The sequence below is a fragment of the Miscanthus floridulus genome, chromosome 8 (genome assembly GCF_019320115.1).
Source record: "Miscanthus floridulus cultivar M001 chromosome 8, ASM1932011v1, whole genome shotgun sequence".
NCBI lineage: Eukaryota > Viridiplantae > Streptophyta > Magnoliopsida > Poales > Poaceae > Miscanthus > Miscanthus floridulus.
In genome coordinates this window covers 142,575,565-142,594,436 of record NC_089587.1, presented here as the reverse complement: position 1 = coordinate 142,594,436, position 18,872 = coordinate 142,575,565, and the positions used below count along the sequence as shown (strand labels likewise).

At 42.0% G+C, this 18,872-nt stretch overlaps 1 pseudogene; it reads left to right on the top strand.

Moving 5' to 3' along the window:
- Positions 1–16,692: 16,692 nt before the first annotated feature.
- Positions 16,693–18,236, top strand: LOC136469954 (UDP-glucuronate 4-epimerase 6-like; annotated as a pseudogene).
- Positions 18,237–18,872: the final 636 nt, after the last annotated feature.

Genomic DNA, 18,872 nt, shown 5'->3' with positions numbered 1-18,872 from the left:
AGCTGTTCGTTTCTTCTTTTCCAAGTTGCTCGTTTGCCTTTTATTAGGCAAACGGCCAGCGAATGGGTGCACACAAATGTGGACGAATGAGCAGCGCAGCCTCGTGTCGTGTAAGTGTAACCTTGCATTTTTGGGATTATATAAAGCAAGCGGCCCAAGCACGCACTAGGGATAAGCAACATTATAGTATATATATACTATTGATTTGTGAGCAGGACAGCGAGACCGTGCAACGATACATTCGGTCTGTTCGCTGGTTGATTTTTGGGCTGATAAGTTCGACCGATGCTAATTTATTGTGAGAGAAAAATACTATTGACTAGCTGATAAGCTCTGACTAAAATCAACAAGTGAATATGCTGATTAACTGGGTACCACGTACGCACGCAACCGGATAGCTTCCCTTCACTGTAATGTACGTACAAGACAAAAGGAAAAAAGCTATGCAATCTGGAAGAGGAAAAGGAGCCATCATCCCTTGAAATTAACAAGTACGTACTGAATTTTAGTTTCGATCCTTTTTTCCGTCAAAAATGAAATGGAATGGAAGGCCGTCTGAACTCTGGCAGGAAGTCCGCACTTGGTTGGCAGGTAGTAGCAGCGCAGTAGCAACAAGTTGGAAAATGGCAGCCTGCTATGCTTGCTTGGCTTGGTCCTCGTCGACCACGACGCCAAGAGCTGACTTCGCTTTTGAGATCGTGTCCGTTCCAATGCTGCCGGCGAACGAAGAAAATGTTGTGGTTATCCATTCATTCATCGTTGAACTGGGCCGAACACCAGTTGTTAGGCGGCTTGCACTACTGGGAAAGCCAGTTTACGGCTGGGGAGAGCTGACTACTGGTACCACGTACATACAAACGATTTATGCGTCAAGTCAGCTGTAAATATGTTCAAATGAGATAGATAATATGGCACCAAAACGCTACAAAAGCAAGTATTTAGTACGCAGTGGAGGGAAACAAATCAAGTACGTACTGAATTTTAGTAGTAGAGTGAAACTGAGCCTTGCAATCGGCACAAATTTACATACAGATTCAACGGATCGAGTTGACTGCCGCACCCGAGAAACCAAACACATGGCCCCCATTTATATTTATATTTACAATAAAATGGGCCGTGTTGTTCACTGCAGATCGCGTCGTGCTATTTTAATCAAAGCTTATATTATTATAGTAAGTGGCATCTATAACTCATATTTTTTTTAGCTAATAAATAATATTTTTCTTTCATAATAAATTAGTTAACAGTACTTTTAGTCTTTATCAGCCAAATGAACCGCGCATATATCCGTTTCCGCAGGCGAAGGTTCCACGGTTGCTGGCCGGCCGCCGGCGTGGCGCCTATCTCGTCAGCCTCACCGACCGTAGGTACTTTCTGCAGATAGCCACTTTTTCATCACATTTGCACGGCTGGTCAGATGTCTCATATACCCTTCGTTAATTAGGTTTTTCCCGATGACTACACAGGGGCGCCACCACCGATATATATACACGAAAGTTTGGTATAACTAAGCAGGTGGCGCCACCACAGGTATATAGGGAGGGAATTTTGGTCGCCTAATGGTAGGGATAGATTCGGAACGGATTTATATGAAAATCGATTCTGAATAGCACTATTTATCAATTAAAGTTCAAATACAGATATAGATATTATCAGATACGAATATAAAACGGATATCAAATTCAAATCCGTAATAGAATATGTACTTGACTACTTGTTTTTGAAGATAGTGTAGACAACATATATATTCATAAATATACAAAACAATCAACAAAGTTTAGATAAATATTTCAATACACATAAATGTTTATCTAAAAGTAAATTCAACTATATAAAATATTTATAAATAAAAAATAAACTAGAGTGCTTAAATTATTATGATTAGTGACATTAGGTTAATTAAACTTAACCTTTATGGGTTATTAATTATAATTTTAAAATTATCATAAGTATAAGTTTTATAGTGAACTTAACTTATATTAAAATTAAACTTAACCTTTATGATTGGCCTAATTTAAAGTTTAAATGATTTATATTAAGAATAATTGTCATTTACATTACTAATTAGTCATAAATATAAGTTTTAGACGGTATTTTGTTCTTCATGAATACAAATAATGTGAGATATTTCACATTTTTTTATACAAATATGAAATTGGTTGGTTGTTCAATGACGACGAATCTATAGAATGGTCAGGCTGGCTAGGGCAGTCCATAGCTGCCGCAAGCGTTGACTGAATTTGTCGTGGTGTCTTATGTATCGCGCTCATCACTGGAGGCACCAAGTGAAGTGTTTGTGTGCGAACATGTCGTTAGACGATGACCAACCTAAAAGTGGGCCAAGCTGATTTTGGCTCACTTCTACCGAACGATCTAGCTCTTTGTCGATGTGTGACCTAATTAGCATCAACACACGTTGCGGTGACTCACAATGGTTTTGGCTTTACCTTATAGCTGAACCGTTCTGCCCTAGACATTTTTTTGATTTATCTATCATTCTTGTGTTTGCCATCACTACCGTTGCTTCTCGCCTAAAAGGCTGATCGCATAATGTATTGATCCCCTGCAATCGTATTTATTGTTGTGCTACATCCTACTTTTGCGAAGATCAACAACGGCCAATCTTCAAGATGTTTGATTACAAGGTCTTGGTCAATTTCACTGACCCAATGGGTTAAGAGAGCATTGCCGTGCCTACTAAGGGCCTGCTTGGTTGACATCTCAAATTTGTCATGTCAAAGATTTGGCAAGCCAAAAGTTGGGTAATAACATTGCCATAGATTTGGCAAGCCAAATGTGAGAGATTGGCAAGTTTTGGTAGCAAACCAAATGCTAGCCAAAATCGTGGCTTGCCAAATCATTCGTATGGCAAATTTTGGAATCGAACCAATCAGGCCCTAAGTTTGAGGGATTCTTCAATGAACTTCACAACCTGCTGCAGGAGAGGTACGCTGTCAATTTAAAAGTTTCTCTTTCAAGTTGCAACGCAGATTGGTGGGATAATATCACTTAAGGTTAAAGATCCTATCTTTGGAGCTCCTCCTGCATCTACCATCCAAATCCGAGGTAAAGGCATATGTAATAACTAATAATTACCCCTTTTATCATGCTATGAATATGATCATGTCAAGGTTCAATAAATTAAAGGGAAAGAGAGTTGATTATCCTATTATTACTTTGCCTCATGATACATTTACTAGTGGATCGGCTCTGATTATATGGGATGCCGTTCAACTATCATGACAATCAGAACATATATGTATCTAAGTTACCAAAGGATATCTTAGCAGTACATGTTTCTATGATAGCTTCAGGATCTTCATTTAGTATAGGAGGAAGAATTCAAGATTCATTTCGAACTTCACTATCAGTTGTCATGGTTGAAGCTTGAACCCATACACAAAGAGTGGTTGCGCTCTCCTTCAGGCATTGTTGACATTTGAAAAGTTGTGTAGGAAATTCAATCTTATGAGGAAACTGAAGAAGAGGTATTGTTGTACGTTGTACAGTGCTCTCTTTTTTCTACAGGAGTCACTAACATTTCTCTTTCGCTTACTGCAGAAATTTCGGCAAAGAACTCCATGAACAAGCAATAACAATAAGGTACTATGATAAGTTACTTGTAGTGCCTCTTATCTTCCCACTGCAGTGTGGTTGCCCTGGCAGAATTACTACATAGAATCAGGTTATGGGAGTTATTAGGAAGCACATCCTTTTCCCCTATACTGCAAAGAAATGATCCTGAGCATTGAGATGGGTCTATCCTTGTTGAGTTTAATCTGTATTTTCTTTCCTTCTTCATATTGCAATAGAATAAAGTATGCACGTTCAGTTTTATTTCCATCAATTTGGGGTTGATTTCAATTCATGTTGTTCTTGAGCAGTGTAGAGATATGACAAAAGTCAATGTACAGTTCTATTTGTAGCTGCAAGTATTTTCTAATTTGTTACTTGGCATTTTCTGCACCATTTGTGTGGTCAATGTTTGAAGCACAATCCAGCTTTGTGGGAGCAGAGTGAAGCTTTAATTGTGGGCAGTTCAAAAGGGAGTGCCTGGATTTTGTAGCTCAGTTAAGAGTATGATGCTGCTATCCAAAAGCTCTAATTCTACATTATACGGGAGCAGTTGTTATACTTGTTCTCAGATTTATATTTAATTGTGACTACTTGGGAGCAGTTGTTAAGCTTATTCTCATATTTGCGAACCAGAGAAGTTCTGCATTGGCTCTTGAGTTGTTTATATACCCATATACATTATGTTGTCTTGCTCTATATATAAGTCTGCATTTGTTGTTGTGTTTGCATGTTGTTCTGGCATCCTTTGCATGTGGCATTGTGGCCTCCGGCTATGACCCATGTGATCTATCCGATCCAATCCAGCCCACCCAACAAGACAACATGTTTTTGATCCATCTAATCCACCTAGATACACCTGGACCCAACTAGCAAGCTGTAGCAATTCAACCCACATAACCCACCCAAATCCATTTTAACTCACCCATGCACAGGCCTAAGAGCATCTACCATATCACAATGCCAGAGTTCTAGTCGGCCAAGTTGGCTCAGATGGTATGTATTAAAGATATATGGCGCGCTGAATCGGCGGCCTCCCAGAGTGTCCACGTACGTTCTATTTAGTTGGTGCGTTAGATAGAAATTCCACGGCTTAGATGAAGCGCGTCACAGCCAGCCTTCCTCCATGCATTTGGCAGTGGATAGATGAAGCAAGTGTCTCTGGTGATTGTACGCGGTATGCAAATAGACGGTGGCGTGTAGTAGGGGACGATGGATTGTCAGCATGCATGGCCGGTGCCTAATTAGCATGGTGGTCGGCACGCATGCGATGCTGTTGGGGCCAGGAACATTTGTACGCTCGGCATGGCTCCCATCCCGTCCCCATCTCCAGTTCGCATCCCATCCCCATCTCCTTTTCTCAGTCGCACAGGCACCCGAACCCGCCGCCTCCAACCCTAGCCAGACGAGCTCCACTTCGCCGTCGGCATCGGTCCCTCCCCCGTCGGCCTCCCCCACCTCTGCTCCTCCCTCCTTCCCCCTACAACCCTAGCCCCAACGAGCTCCATGACCCTGTCACCGCCGCTATGGCAGAACCTCCTAAATTATAGAACCCACATGCACCTGTTACTGTCCAATGACCTCTGACGACTATGCATATGTTCCCGATAACTTAAGAAGTCTGTCGGGTGTCCTCGGAGAACCCCAAATCATCCACGATTTTTGAGCAGGATCCCATTACAGAGTCATTGCGGTATTACAACATTTATTCAAATATCTACATCAGAGTAAATTAGCGGAAGTCTTATAATAACTTAGTACAGAATGGTATCAGAGCGATCGTTACAAAGTCTTTGTTGTATTGTTTTACAAAAACTTCAAAATAATTTGGGACAAATATATATAACTTGTTAATTTGGTCCAAATTGCTTCTGGTTTATCTTACTTCATTCTCACCATTCCTTATTTGATTAAAAAGGCTTTGTGTGGTGGAGTAGTAATCTTATTGTGCCCTATATAATAACAACTATTGTTTATGTGCTTTATAAGCTTTGATGTTTTTGTTCGTAAGAATGATTCATGCATCATGATTAATCCACTTGTTACTTACTTTCCCTCTTAGTCTGGAGTTAAGTAGTGAGTCTGGGTTAAATAGTGTAATTCATCCTGGCTGCTATTAAGACTTGTATCAGATTGTATTATTTGGATTAATCTTGCTTCCTACAGTATGGCTCGTACTAAGGTAACGCCCCGTAAGTCCGTTGGACCCAAAGAAGTTCCTCGTCACTAGCTTGCCCCTAGGAATGACGGTGCTAGCAGTAGCAGCTCTAGACCTGATCCCCAGGCATAGATACAGAGGCTTACAGCAGAGTTAGCACAGGCTACTAGAGATAGGGCTGTGGATGCTATCCATATGGGCGAGTTACGGAATAAATTGAGGTGTCTCACCACCGCTCACAAGAACTGCGAATGTATGTTAGTTCGTATGGTGGAAGGAAGGAATGAGGCTTGGCATAGGGAAGATGTAGCTAGAGCTAGAGCACATGAGCTAGAATTTTATGTAGAAGACTTAGAAGAACATAATACTACTTTGCATGAAGAAGTCCATAGGCTGAGCAACCTCCTAGATCCAAATCATGAACCTCAAGCAGATGCAATGGACCCAGGCATCATCATTGCCGATGATAGTGAAGAGGAAGAAGAAGAAGATCCAGAAGAATTAGTGATGGTCGATGAAAGTGATAATGAAGGCAGAAATGTTTCCGGAATGGATACCGATCACAAGGTTTGATGTGGTCGAGGAGAAGAGTAGAGTTGTAAATAGTGAGATCTAGTTAAGTTAAGTAGTCTTGTGTAGGTGCGGGCTTGTGCTTAAATAAGTGAACCAATGTAATGCGTTGTAGTAAGCTCTTTTATCGTTTAATAAAGGCTTGTGAGTAAAGTTTGGTTTGTTATGAACAGATGCGTCATACGTGGGGTTCACATATTCCTGGTACTTCATAAGATGAAGACGGTATTCCTGATCCGCCACCAGTTCCACCAAATCTGGCTGATGCTATCACCGCCCTTGTCAATGTGATTGTTGAAAATGCTCGATTGCTTCGAGAGATAGCTCAGAGTAATCAGAATATGGTGCAAGGAAACCATGGCCGCAATCATAACAGGCAGGAGGCTACATATGTTGATTTTACAGATACAAGACCACCAGTGTTCACCAAGGCCGATGAACCACTGGAGGCTGATGATTGGCTTCGGACCATGGAGCAGAAATTTGATCTTATTCCATGCACGGAGATGCAGAAACCTGTGTTTGCCGCCCAGCAACTTAGAGGTGCAACAGGTGCTTGGTGGGCAAACCTAGTGGCTATGCAACCAGCTGGCATTCCAATAACTTGGGCTGAGTTCCGTACTGCCTTCTGAGCCCATTATATTCCAGAAGGAGTGATGACCATGAAGCTGAATGAGTTCCTTGCTTTGAAGCAAGGGGATCAAACGGTTATGCAGTATGTGGGAAAGTTTAATCATCTGTCACAGTATGCATCCGAACATGTCAACACAGATACTAAGAAAAAGAAATGGTTTATGCGAGGTCTGAATACCAAACTGTAGACAATGATGACTACCTGTACCAATGTTACTTATCATGAGGCAGTAAATATTGCAATTGCTTCTGAGGAAAAGTATCAGCAGCATAAGGAGATAAAGAAGAAAAAGAGTGGGCCGTCTGGATCTTTTGGTGGAAATCAGAAGAGGCAAAAGATAATCTATCATCTAGTCAATCATTATCATCCTCCTTATCGTCCGCCGCAGTTCCAAGCTGGGCAACAATCAAATGTCCGTCCTGCCACAACTTACCAGAATCCATAATAGACAAATGCTCCTGGTGTCCGTGCTCCAACGTCCCAGGGTCACAGTTATCCATGTTACAATTGTGGAAGGGCCAGTCATTTCTCCAGGAAATGTCCGTATCCCAAACAGTATAATTCAAATTCTCAGAAGGCTCCTGCCAATCAATAATAGGGTCAAGCACAGAACAAGAACAACAATCAGAATGCTCAGAAGGGCAAAGATGAAAGGAAGATAGGATGGGTTTTCTATATTCAAGCTGGGGAAATTTTGGAAGGGGAGCCAGTGATGATGGGTATGTTTCCTGTCGCCGATCACCCTGCTATTATGCTTTTTGATTCTGGTGCATCTCATTCATTCATCAATAGAACCTTTGTCGTAAAGCATGAAATTCCAATTAAGGAAACAAAGGAAAATTTCTTTATACAGTCACCCGGGGGACGTCTGTGCACTAAGGAAATGGTATACCAGGTACCCATAAACCTGGGTGGGCATATTTTTCCCACTACCATGATTATTCTCAAGGATCAGGATATATGTGATCTTGGGAATGAATTGGATGTATCAACATAAGGCTGTTATAGATGCTTTGAATAGGACATTAAGGGTGAGTTTGCCTGATAGTAATTCTCAGCTTCTTATCCAACTTCCAACCTTAAGGAGATCAGTGGAAAGAGTTTGTGCAACTTCTGCCAAGGAGATTAGAGATATCCCGGTAGTTTGTGAATTCCCTGATGTTTTTCCTAAGGATTTACCCGGTCTATCACCTGATAGGGATGTTCAGTTTAACAGAGTTAAAACCTGGAATAGCTCTGATCTCTCGGAGAGCTTATAGGATGCCTCCTAAGGAATTAGCTGAGTTGAAGACTCAGTTGCAAGAGTTGATTAATAAATGATTTATCCAACCTAGTTCATCACCTTGGGGATGTCCTGCAATTTTTGTGAAAAAGAAAGATGAGACCCTGAGGTTGTGTGTTGACTATCATCCGTTGAATGAAGTGACCATTAAGAATAAGTATCCCTTACCTCGGATAGACTTGCTTTTTGATCAACTAGCTGGAGCCAAAGTTTTCTCCAAGATTGATTTGAGGTCAGGCTATCACCAAATCAAGATTAAGCCTAAAGATATTCCCAAAATGACATTTACCACAAGATATGGATTATATGAATACTTGGTAATGTCTTTTGGTTTGACAAATGCCCCAGCTCATTTCATGTATCTGATGAATTCCGTATTCATGCCTGAGTTAGACAAGTTTGTAGTGGTCTTCATTGATGACATCCTAGTATATTCCAAGAACAAGAAAGAACATGCGGAACATCTCAGAATTGTCCTGACCCGTTTGAGAGAACATCAACTATATGCTAAGTTCAATAAGTGTGACTTCTGGCTTAAGGAAGTACAGTTTCTTGGACATCTCTTATCAGCTAAAGGAGTTGCTGTTGATCCAAGCAAAGTTAAGGATGTGCTTGATTGGAAACCACCAACCATTGTTCATTAGGTTCAGAGTTTTCTAGGAATGGCGGGGTATTACCATCGTTTTATTCTAGATTTCTCTAGAGTATCCAAGTCCATCACTAGGTTGTTGAAGAACTAAGCCAAGTTTGTCTGGTCATCTGATTGTGAAGAAGCTTTCTAGACTTTGAAGAGATTGTTAACCACTGCACCAGTATTAGCACAACCAGATGTCGAGAAGTCGTTTGACATTTATTATGATGCTTTTGGTATTGATATTGGATGTGTATTGATGCAAGAAGGCCGAGTCATTGCCTATGCTTCTAGACAACTCAAGCAAATGAAGAACATTATCCAACTCATGATTTGGAGTTAGCAGCAGTTGTCTATGCTCTGAAGATTTGGTGGCATTACCTGCATGGTAATACATGCCATATTTTTACAGATCACAAGAGTTTAAAGTATATCTTTACTCAATCGGAATTGAACATGCGACAGAGAAGATGGTTAGAATTGATTAAAGATTATGACTTGGAGGTACATTACCATCCTAGTAAAGCAAATGTGGTTGTAGATGCCCTCAGTCGAAAGAGTCATTGCAATTGTCTAGCAGTAAAAACAATGGATTTGACTTTATGCCAAGAGATGGAAAAATTGAGTATAGAGGTAATTCAACAAGGTAGTTTGACCAATATAACTGTTGGATCAACTATTCAAGACTAGATTATTGTGGCTAAGAAAGAAAACAAGGGTATAGCCCATATCAAAGAAAGAATCAGGAATGGGAAAGCGGAATGTTTCAAAGTAGATGATGAAGGTGTGTTATGGTTTAAGAATCACTTAGTAGTACCAAAGGTTCCTGAGTTGCGATGGTCAATTCTTGAAGAGGCATATGCTACTAGGTTATCTATTCATCTAGGAAGTAATAAGATGTACCATGACTTGAAATAGAGGTTTTGGTGGAACAAAATGAAGATAGAAATTGCCTGGTATATAGCAAAGTGTGATACTTGTCAAAAGGTGAAAGCTATACATTTGAGGTCTGCTGGAGAGTTACAGCCATTACCTATTCTAGCTTGGAAGTGGGAGGATTTAGTAGGACTTTATCGTTGGTCTACCCAAGACATCTAAAGGTTTTGATTCAATATGGGTTATTGTAGATCGACTAACTAAGTCAGCACATTTTCTTCCAGTCCAGGGTACATATCCCACTATCCGATATGCCAAGATGTATTTAGCTAGAATTTTGAGTTTACATGGGGTACCAAAGACCATAGTGTTAGATAGGGGTACACAGTTTGTCTCCAGCTTTTGGAAACACTTGCATGCTTCGTTGGGTACCAAACTCCTGTATAGTACAGCTTATCATCCATAGACTGATGGTCAGACTGAAAGAGTAAATCAAGTACTTGAAGATATGTTAAGATGTTGTGTTCTTAACTATTCCAATAAGTGGGATGAATGTTTGCCTTTGGCTGAGTTCTCATATAATAATAGTTATCACGAGAGCATTAGAATGGCTCTGTTTGAAGCACTTTATGGTCATAGATGCAGAACATCGCTGAGTTGGTCTGAACCCGGGGAAAGAAGGTTCTTTGGAGTTGACCTTGTGAAAAAAATAGAAGACAAGGTTAGGCAAATACAAAGTAATTTGAAGATAGCTCAGTCTCGACAAAAGAGTTATGCAGATAAACGACGTAGACCATTGGTGTTTAACAAGGGAGATTTTGTATATCTGAAGGTATCACCAATGAAGGGAGTTACTCGTTTTGGTGTTAAAGGCAAGTTGGCACCTAATTATATTGGACCATTTCAAATTTTAGAGAGGTATGGAAAAGTGGCATATCGCTTGAAATTACCAGAACATCTCTCAGCTGTACATGATGTGTTCCATGTTTCTCAATTGAAGAAGTGTCTCAGAGTGCCTGAGCAGAATGTTGAGGTTGAAGGAGTGGAACTTGAACCTGATTTGACCTATTCCAAATATCTTATCCGAGTTCTGGATCAAAAAGATCGTGTCACTCGAAGGAGGACAATCAAGTTCTACAAGATACAATGGAATCAATATTCCGAAGAAGAAGCTACTTGGGAATCCAAAGATTACTTGTTAGAAAATTTTCCAGAGTTTCTTGCGTCAATCTAGAATAATGTTAGTTGTGCTCTGTTGTTACAAACCATGTCTGTAAAGGAACCTCAGCTGTTCTATGGACAAGTTTTGGAATGTTGTTGTTTGACACATTTTCTTTTCCATTACTTACCCTATGACTTTGAATCTCGGACGAGATTTCTTTTAGGGGGAAGGATTGTAACACCTCGGGTGTTTTAAATACTAAAACCTGCCATGTCTTCATATGCATTGTATATCATTTCGTATTAGTGAAAATTTTGATGTGCATTCACTAAAACAAGTTTACCTTTATGTTATATGTGTTGACTTGTATGACTTGAATTGAGTTAAAAATTCTTTGTATTGAATTGAATTTCCGAAAACCCTGATTTTTAGTATTTAAATCCTACCCTGAAAACCAAATTCAAAATCTAAGCACATTTTGGGGTTGAGCCTAAAAGAAAAAGTGTAGGGCTTGTCGATTTGTACAAAGTTGGTTTTTAGAGTTTTCAAAGTTGTTTTTATAAAATTTGAAGTAATTTGAAAAGGCGTAATTCTTTAAATGTCCCCTTTTTGAATTCAAATTTGCATTTCAAAATGTAGACCGAATTGGGGGGTGGTTATAAAAGCAAAGTTGTAGAACTTTGAATTTTGAACAACTTTTATTTTTGGAGATTTTTGAGTTGTTACATAAATTTAGGAGTAATTCAGAATTCAAATCGAGTGGCAATTCTGTAATTATGGCAAACAGTGCCATCGAGCAGCTGTCACCGTCGGCGGCCTTTCTTCGGTGTTCCAGGCATGCCCATGGCCTTCTCCGGCTTCGCGCTGGCACAGGTAGGCTGTTGCGTGTCGTCTTGTTGCGTCTTTGCCGCCCTATAAAGCCCAGGCGTCGTCACCGTTCTTCTTTCTCCTTCCTCTGTTTTTCCAGTCGCCACCGCCATCGCTCCGTCGAGCTTTCGCCGTCGACCTAGCGCCGTTGCCATCTCAGCAAAGCCTGTCCCAGCTTCACCTATTCATTGCGCACCCAGCCAACCAGCCTTGGTTGCTTGATTTAGCTGAGGAACACCGCTAGCCGCCTTTCTTCCTTGCGGCCGGCAGAATCTCCGTCGAGCGAGCGCCGTCGTGGCCAGCGCTCTACGGTGAGCCTCTGACCTTGTGAAGCCTTGTTTCAGCTTCGCCATGATGTCGTGGTGCTTTGTGCTTGGTTGATTGACCATTTTATCCACCGCAGTCGCCGGGACATCGCCATCGTCGTTGCTTGCTCCGTCATGGCCGCTGTGACCGACGACCGGCGTCTCAGTTGCTTCTCTAGTTCCGCTCTTTGCTCCATCGAGTTCGGGGTGAGCTGCTGAACCTTCCCATGCACTTTGTTTAACCGCTACTGGCTTTGTTTCACTGGCGTAGCATAGCTGCGCCATCGTGGCCGCCATGGCCAGCGTCAAGCTCGGTTTGAGCTGTTATCGGTGCAATCTGTGACACCAGTAGATGTGCCTTGTCGTGGTGATCACAGTGGTACCTTTACCATCGCCGTTGGTCTCATCGGCGGCGAGAAATCGCTGGTCAGCGCTGTCATCACCGTGGTCAGCGCGGAGGTCGGGGATGACATGTGGGGTCGCGCTGTCAGTGACCGTGGGTTTCAAAATGGAAAATTTTCTTTTTCACAAATGAATGAATAGTGTATGCTTTTATTATTTTTGTGTAGAATTAATTAGACCTCCAAAAATTATGAAAATTTTTGTGTGACCTCTCTGTGATGTATATTATTTAGGAAAAATATGAAATATTGTTTTTCAGTAATTTATATGTGATAAAAATTGCTCAATTAATTAATAAATGAGTTTCCATGATTTTTCTAGGCTTAAATAATTATCCAAAAATTATGAAAATTGTTTTGCCACTTAGTTATCATGTGTTGAAACTTTACAAAAATTTTGAGCTCAATTGGAACAAGTTGATTTATTTCATAATTTTTAATTAAAGAATTAATTCATAAAAGCAAATAGTAACCTTTAATGATTTAGGTTTTGTTTGAAATTTTGGATTGAGTGATGACCTTGAGTCATTAGTTGGTAATGATCCTTGGCAATTGAAATAAGTGTTATGAAAAAAGGTTTAGTTAGTCTTGACTTGTAACTGTACCGCGAAGGAAAGTTGTATTCAAGTTTTTAACTTTCGCATCCATCATCAAGCATCATGTTTTGTATTCCGCATCATGTTAAACATGGCATTGTTACTACGTGTAGTAAACGAAGGTGAGCACGTGGTAGTTAATCAAGTTGCAGAGGAGGTTAATCCGTCTGTTGAGGTCGGATCTGATATCTGTGGGACGACTCCGGAACCTGACTTTTCCGCCAACCAAGGCAAGTCCCGTATGCATTTAAACCTACCTTATGTTTTACAAATTTATATTACTTTTGCTTTTCAATACTGCATTAAGTGATTAGGAATGAGTGAAAACCTAATTGGTGCATTACCCACCTTGTTTTTCCATATCTACCTTGTTACCAGTTTTACTTCATAAATGCCTTGTTATGCTTAGCTATGCTTAGACAGATAGAAGTCGGGTGATTACCTATCACCTGTGAGTTTTAAATGGATACTTGGTTACGCATGTGGAATAATAAATCTAGATCGGGCGAACTCGGTGTATGAGAGCCACAAGACATGGAGGTCTTGTGAGCGGGTTCTTTCCGCCTGTGTCGATTAAGGCCCGTCCGTTGTTGAACTGTGTGAGATGAGACTTTGTAGTACTAACCACATACTTCGGTAAGCCTTAACTTGGTGATTCTATTACGAGAATGGCTACTCGCGCACTGGGAGTGGAGAGATGGCGGGAATAGCATGTGCCCACATGGCAATGGGCTGGATTGGTGGAGTACTGTATTCTTGGGTGGCGCGGACCTGTTCTTGTTTTAGAGGACCTGAGGGTAGGTTGGTATATGTAGGTCGGGGACCTGCATATGTCATGTGGTCTAGAATCCCTAGCTGGGTTTTAATCGGTTCGAATCATCGTTGCTCCTCGGTTATGGAGACTCAACTCTCTGTTCATCATCGTAGTTAATAAATGAAACTTGAGCTAGATTTGAGGAAGAGTTTGATATGAAGTTCATGGTCTCATTACGGATCATGGCAGATTCATATATGTTTCTTATAAAGTTAAAAATGTTGATATAAAGAATTTTGTTAAAGAGCTTTTACGCAAAAGAACTTTGACTATGGCTAAAACCATACCTTGAATCCCTGAACCTGCATTCCTGAGTCTTCTCAGTTTTAATTCCGGTTAAGTCTTGTTGAGTACTTTTGTACTCAGGGTTCATTGACTCTTGTTGCAGGTGAGCCTCATGAGTAGGCCTGTTTTGGACGGTGCTGCATGACTATTGTTTAGGTCGATGACGATAAGTGAATGTGTGATCCTTGGGCAGGATACTTATATTGTGTGTTTGTATTATGTTACTAATGCCACTCCACTACTCCTATGGTTTGTAATAATTATCGAACTTAGTTTGTAAGGTTTGAAACAACTGGTTTGTAAACTAAGTTATTATAAGACTTCCGCTAATTTACTCTGATGTAGATATTTGAATAAATATTGTAATACTGCAATGACTCTATAATGGGATCCTGCTCAGAAATCGTGGATGATTCGGGGTTCCCTGAGGACACCCGATAGACTTCTTAAGTTATCGGGAACATATGCATAGTCGTCAGAGGTCATTGGATAGTGACAGGTGCATGTGGGTCCTATAATTTAGGAGGTTCTACCACAGCCACAGCTGCCCTCCTTGTGCGTCGCCTCCTGCCATGGCCTCTTCTACCTCCCCTGCGTCGGTCTCCCCCTCCCTGGCACCTCACCCTGCTATAGCCCCATGGTAGGGGAGCACAGCAGGCGGCAGGACTAGCGCCGCCCCAGCTTTGCGGTGTGGCCACACGGACGAGCACAGGCGATTGTCGCCTCCCGTGCGACCTCCACCGTCCGCTCAGTGCGGCACCGTGGCACCACCACCGGACCGTGACCCCGCATGCGCCCTCCGACGGTCGTGCGGTGTGGCACCGCTTCACCACTCTCACCTGGCTGCACACCGCTCTAGCCCCGCGGCCCTGCCCCAACCCTAGGAAAATCCACTGATTCCCGCACGATCCGCTGAAGCTCCCCGACGCAGCAGCACCGCCGCTGGCCCGCGACCCCACCAGAACACGGACCCACCTGTGCCCTTCGACGGCCGCGCCGGAGCACCGACCTGGCTGTCCTCAGTCCTCTCGCGGTCCCGTCGAACCGCGCAGTGCGGCATAGCGCTGCTGTCGTGACGTGGTCCACCAACAGTGGACACCATGGTGCTTATCTCTCTTTGATCCCATCTTCTACTAACGAATGCCTCACTCATGGATGCTTTACACCGTGTGCTCAATGATTTGCCTATACAACAATGTTTGTTGCTAACCAAATAACCATGCCCAGCTTTCTACATGAACAGAGATGCAGAGGCACATATCTACATCTGACAAGGCGTCCTATATTTTAAAAGAAGCAAACAAGAAGCATTGAAGGTACCCCTGCTCAAAAGTTAATTCAAATTTCCAAGCAATAGTTTTTCTAGCTACAAATGCCTACCTGGATCAAACTCATTATATGGGACAGTAAGCCCTTCATGTTAGTCTATATGCAGTGATTATTAGATCCACTGGACGAGTTGGCTTACCGAGTTTACATTACGTGTTACAATGGATGGATAGTATCCAACACTAGGCAATACAATTTCTCTCCCTTTTTACAATATCTTTGCTATTGATTAACTTAGCAGCTGTTACACGTGCATCAAGAGTAGGCCACCGAATTTTGTTGTCAATTTCTTCCTATTGCAGGGAACTTGCACGTATGTAGGTTGATGTACAGCCTTCCATTTGAACCTACATGGTGTTAGTTCAACATCAATTGCACTAGGTAAGTATTCGTTTCCTCCTTAATGAAAGGTGTGCAGTTTGTTTGCCAAATCTCTGCTAATTAGCTCTCAGGTTTGTTTGGCGTAATGAAAACGTTTGCCTATAGTTCGTTACTATCTGTGGTTACATTTAGGCGACAATGTTTCCCTGTCTGATAGAAAATTTGTCATTTTTAGTACCCAATGTTGTTATTCTTTGCAAGATCACATATTGGGAATCTCTACATGTTGCTCCCCAAATTATGTTTTACACTCCTTCGTAATTTCTTTGCACTTGCCTGACCGCCATCCTCCCTAAGTTTATATCTGATGTTTAGTCTCATTTCGCATGACTCTAGAATTTCGACTCCAACATATACTGTCTATAAATGTTGTGTACAAAACTGTCTCATTTCGCATTATCCAGAAAACAAAATTAATATGTTTAAATGACACCAAACATTTTACGATCTCTAAAAACTACTATATGTTCAAATGAGACTAAACAGCATATGATCTCACCTATCTCAGTGAACCCAAGATCCACCGCGCCACCCTACCCCACGCGCTTTGTAGCTGACATGTCTTACCATACACTGAAACCTCACGTACACTGCTGCTGGTGTGCTCTATGCCAAATTAAGATGAATTTTGCGAGCTTCCTTCTTGGGTTCTACTTTGTGATGTTTTCTCCAACTCCTTTGTCATGTTCAGCATCTGTGTTTATTTGTTCGGGATTCGACTAATATTCCTTTGTTAGTTTATTATATTGTTGTTCGATTCAATGTTTCTATCTGCCTTATTCAAGTTGATAGCACCGCAAAACCATGTAAACATACATTTCAGGATGAATGCCTACAAAATGTTCAGGTCTGTTTCTGTGCACTTAATGAACTTCTGTAGATTTCGTTGTTTGAGGGAATTTGTGGATTTTGTCTTATCTGCTTGCCTGCTGTTGTATTCGGGTCCTGAATTTTTAGTGTTATTTTTAACAGATGAATTGTCATACAAAAGGATGAGGCACAACATTGCGATCCCAGATACCACAACACAGGTTTGGATGTCTGATATTAAACAATGAACCACATTTGCTAATTTCGTTTCCTATTTTCTACCATTCGCTCCTATTTTTTGAGAATGTATATGCATGAATCGATTAAGATGTTCGGTATATACGTGATCTTTGTTCTACTGTGTTAGCCTCAACCCTTCACTTCATACCCTATATGTATCTAGCGTCTTCCAAAATCCATATGGCCATAGTACAGGGTGCTCAGGGAGTAGCCTGAATGTTCCTCATAGTATTCCTGTACCAAACATTAACCGCTACTCTGTTGCTTTGTTCCTTTCTTCAGTGTTGTCCGCACAACTGAGTACTCCTTTTCAATTGACTTGCAGGTGCTCAGGTGGCTGGTGCTCAGGTGCCTTGCTAACTTGCAGATTTCATACATTGTACGGCTCAAGCACAGGGAAAATGCCCTAAAAAGGATTAGCACATTAGGCCTCCTTAATGTACCATTTAAAATCACTTCACAATTGATGCAGATACATTTTTCATGTAGAGATCAAAATCATTGTTGCTCATATATAATCATATGATATCCTATATACCTAGGTCCGTCACGCTCTTCGAGGCCACAATAAGGCACGCCGACCCGCAGTCGGCGGTCATGTGGGTGTTGTCGTCGTCGATGTACGGCTCAACACCGTGGCGCCTTTCTCCGAGGACCACCGCACGGACCGCCCTGCGTCGCTGTACGTGGCCACCAAGAAGGCCGGTGAGGCCATCACGCACACGTACAACCACATCTATGGGCTCTCCATCACCGCCCTGCGATTCTTCATGGTCTACGGGCCGTGGGGACGCCCCGACATGGCCTACTTCTCATTCGCCCGTAGCATCATTGCCAGCGAGCCCATCATGCTGTTCCTCACCGCCAACGGCGCCGATAGCGCCGACGCACGCCATGACTTCACCTACATTGATGACGTCGTCAGGGGCTGCCTCAGCGTGGTCGACATGGTCGGCAAGAGCACGGGGTCCAAGTTCAGCAAGAAGCACAGGCCTGCGTCGCTCCGCGCGTACAACCTCAGGAACACCTCGCCGGTGGCCGTCACCCGCATGGTCGCCATCCTCAAGAAGCTCCTCGGTAAGAACACGCACAAGCATGTTGTCATGATGCCGACCAACGGCGACGTGCTGTTCATGCATGCCAATGTCAGCCACGCCGTGTGCGACTTCGGCTACCGCCCTGCCACCTCGCTCGAGGTTGGCCTCTGCCATTTTGTTGACTGGTTCATGTAGTACTACAAGGTCGATGTCAAGGGCGGTGGCAATGTCCTCGCCGGCAAGAACGCCAAGAGGAAATCCATGCCCATGTCCGCAGCATCGTGAGGAGCCGCGCTGCTGCCGCAGCGTGTTCCCTGGTCCGGTCATCCACCACCAAGTGTGCATTCAATTGTCCTTGGAAGCTAGCTAGCTAGCAGTGTCCTGTAACTTTGCAAGGTGCTTATTGTTTAAGCCTTGTTGCTTTTGCTTCTTTATGATGCTACCATAGTAGTGCTTAGTGCCATGGAAAAGGATCCATAGATAAACTAAGCTTAACTGCTTAAGGAAAAAAGGGAATGTCTACCCACCGCTCGGGTGATCTAGGTGCGTGTGACACCCGAGTGCTGGTGGCACATAAAACACCGATTGACAGGGGAACAAAAAATCAAGTGTTTTTAATACATCCAACACTCGATTCTCATCATCATTGCATCCAGATTAAACAGATCAAAATAATTATCCAAATAATATAAAATATTAAACAAAAAAAGAAAATAGCCAGATTATTTGTATGGAAGACAAATTGGAAAATTTTAAAGGGAAACCAATTGAAACATACAAAAAAATAAAAGAAGGCCAAAAAATGATTAGATAACTGTTCAAGTAATTCTTACCATTCTCATTTACGAATAATTAATTTAAACCAATTGAATACAAAATTTACACCCCAAACAGAAATAGTAAAGTATGATCCAAATAGAT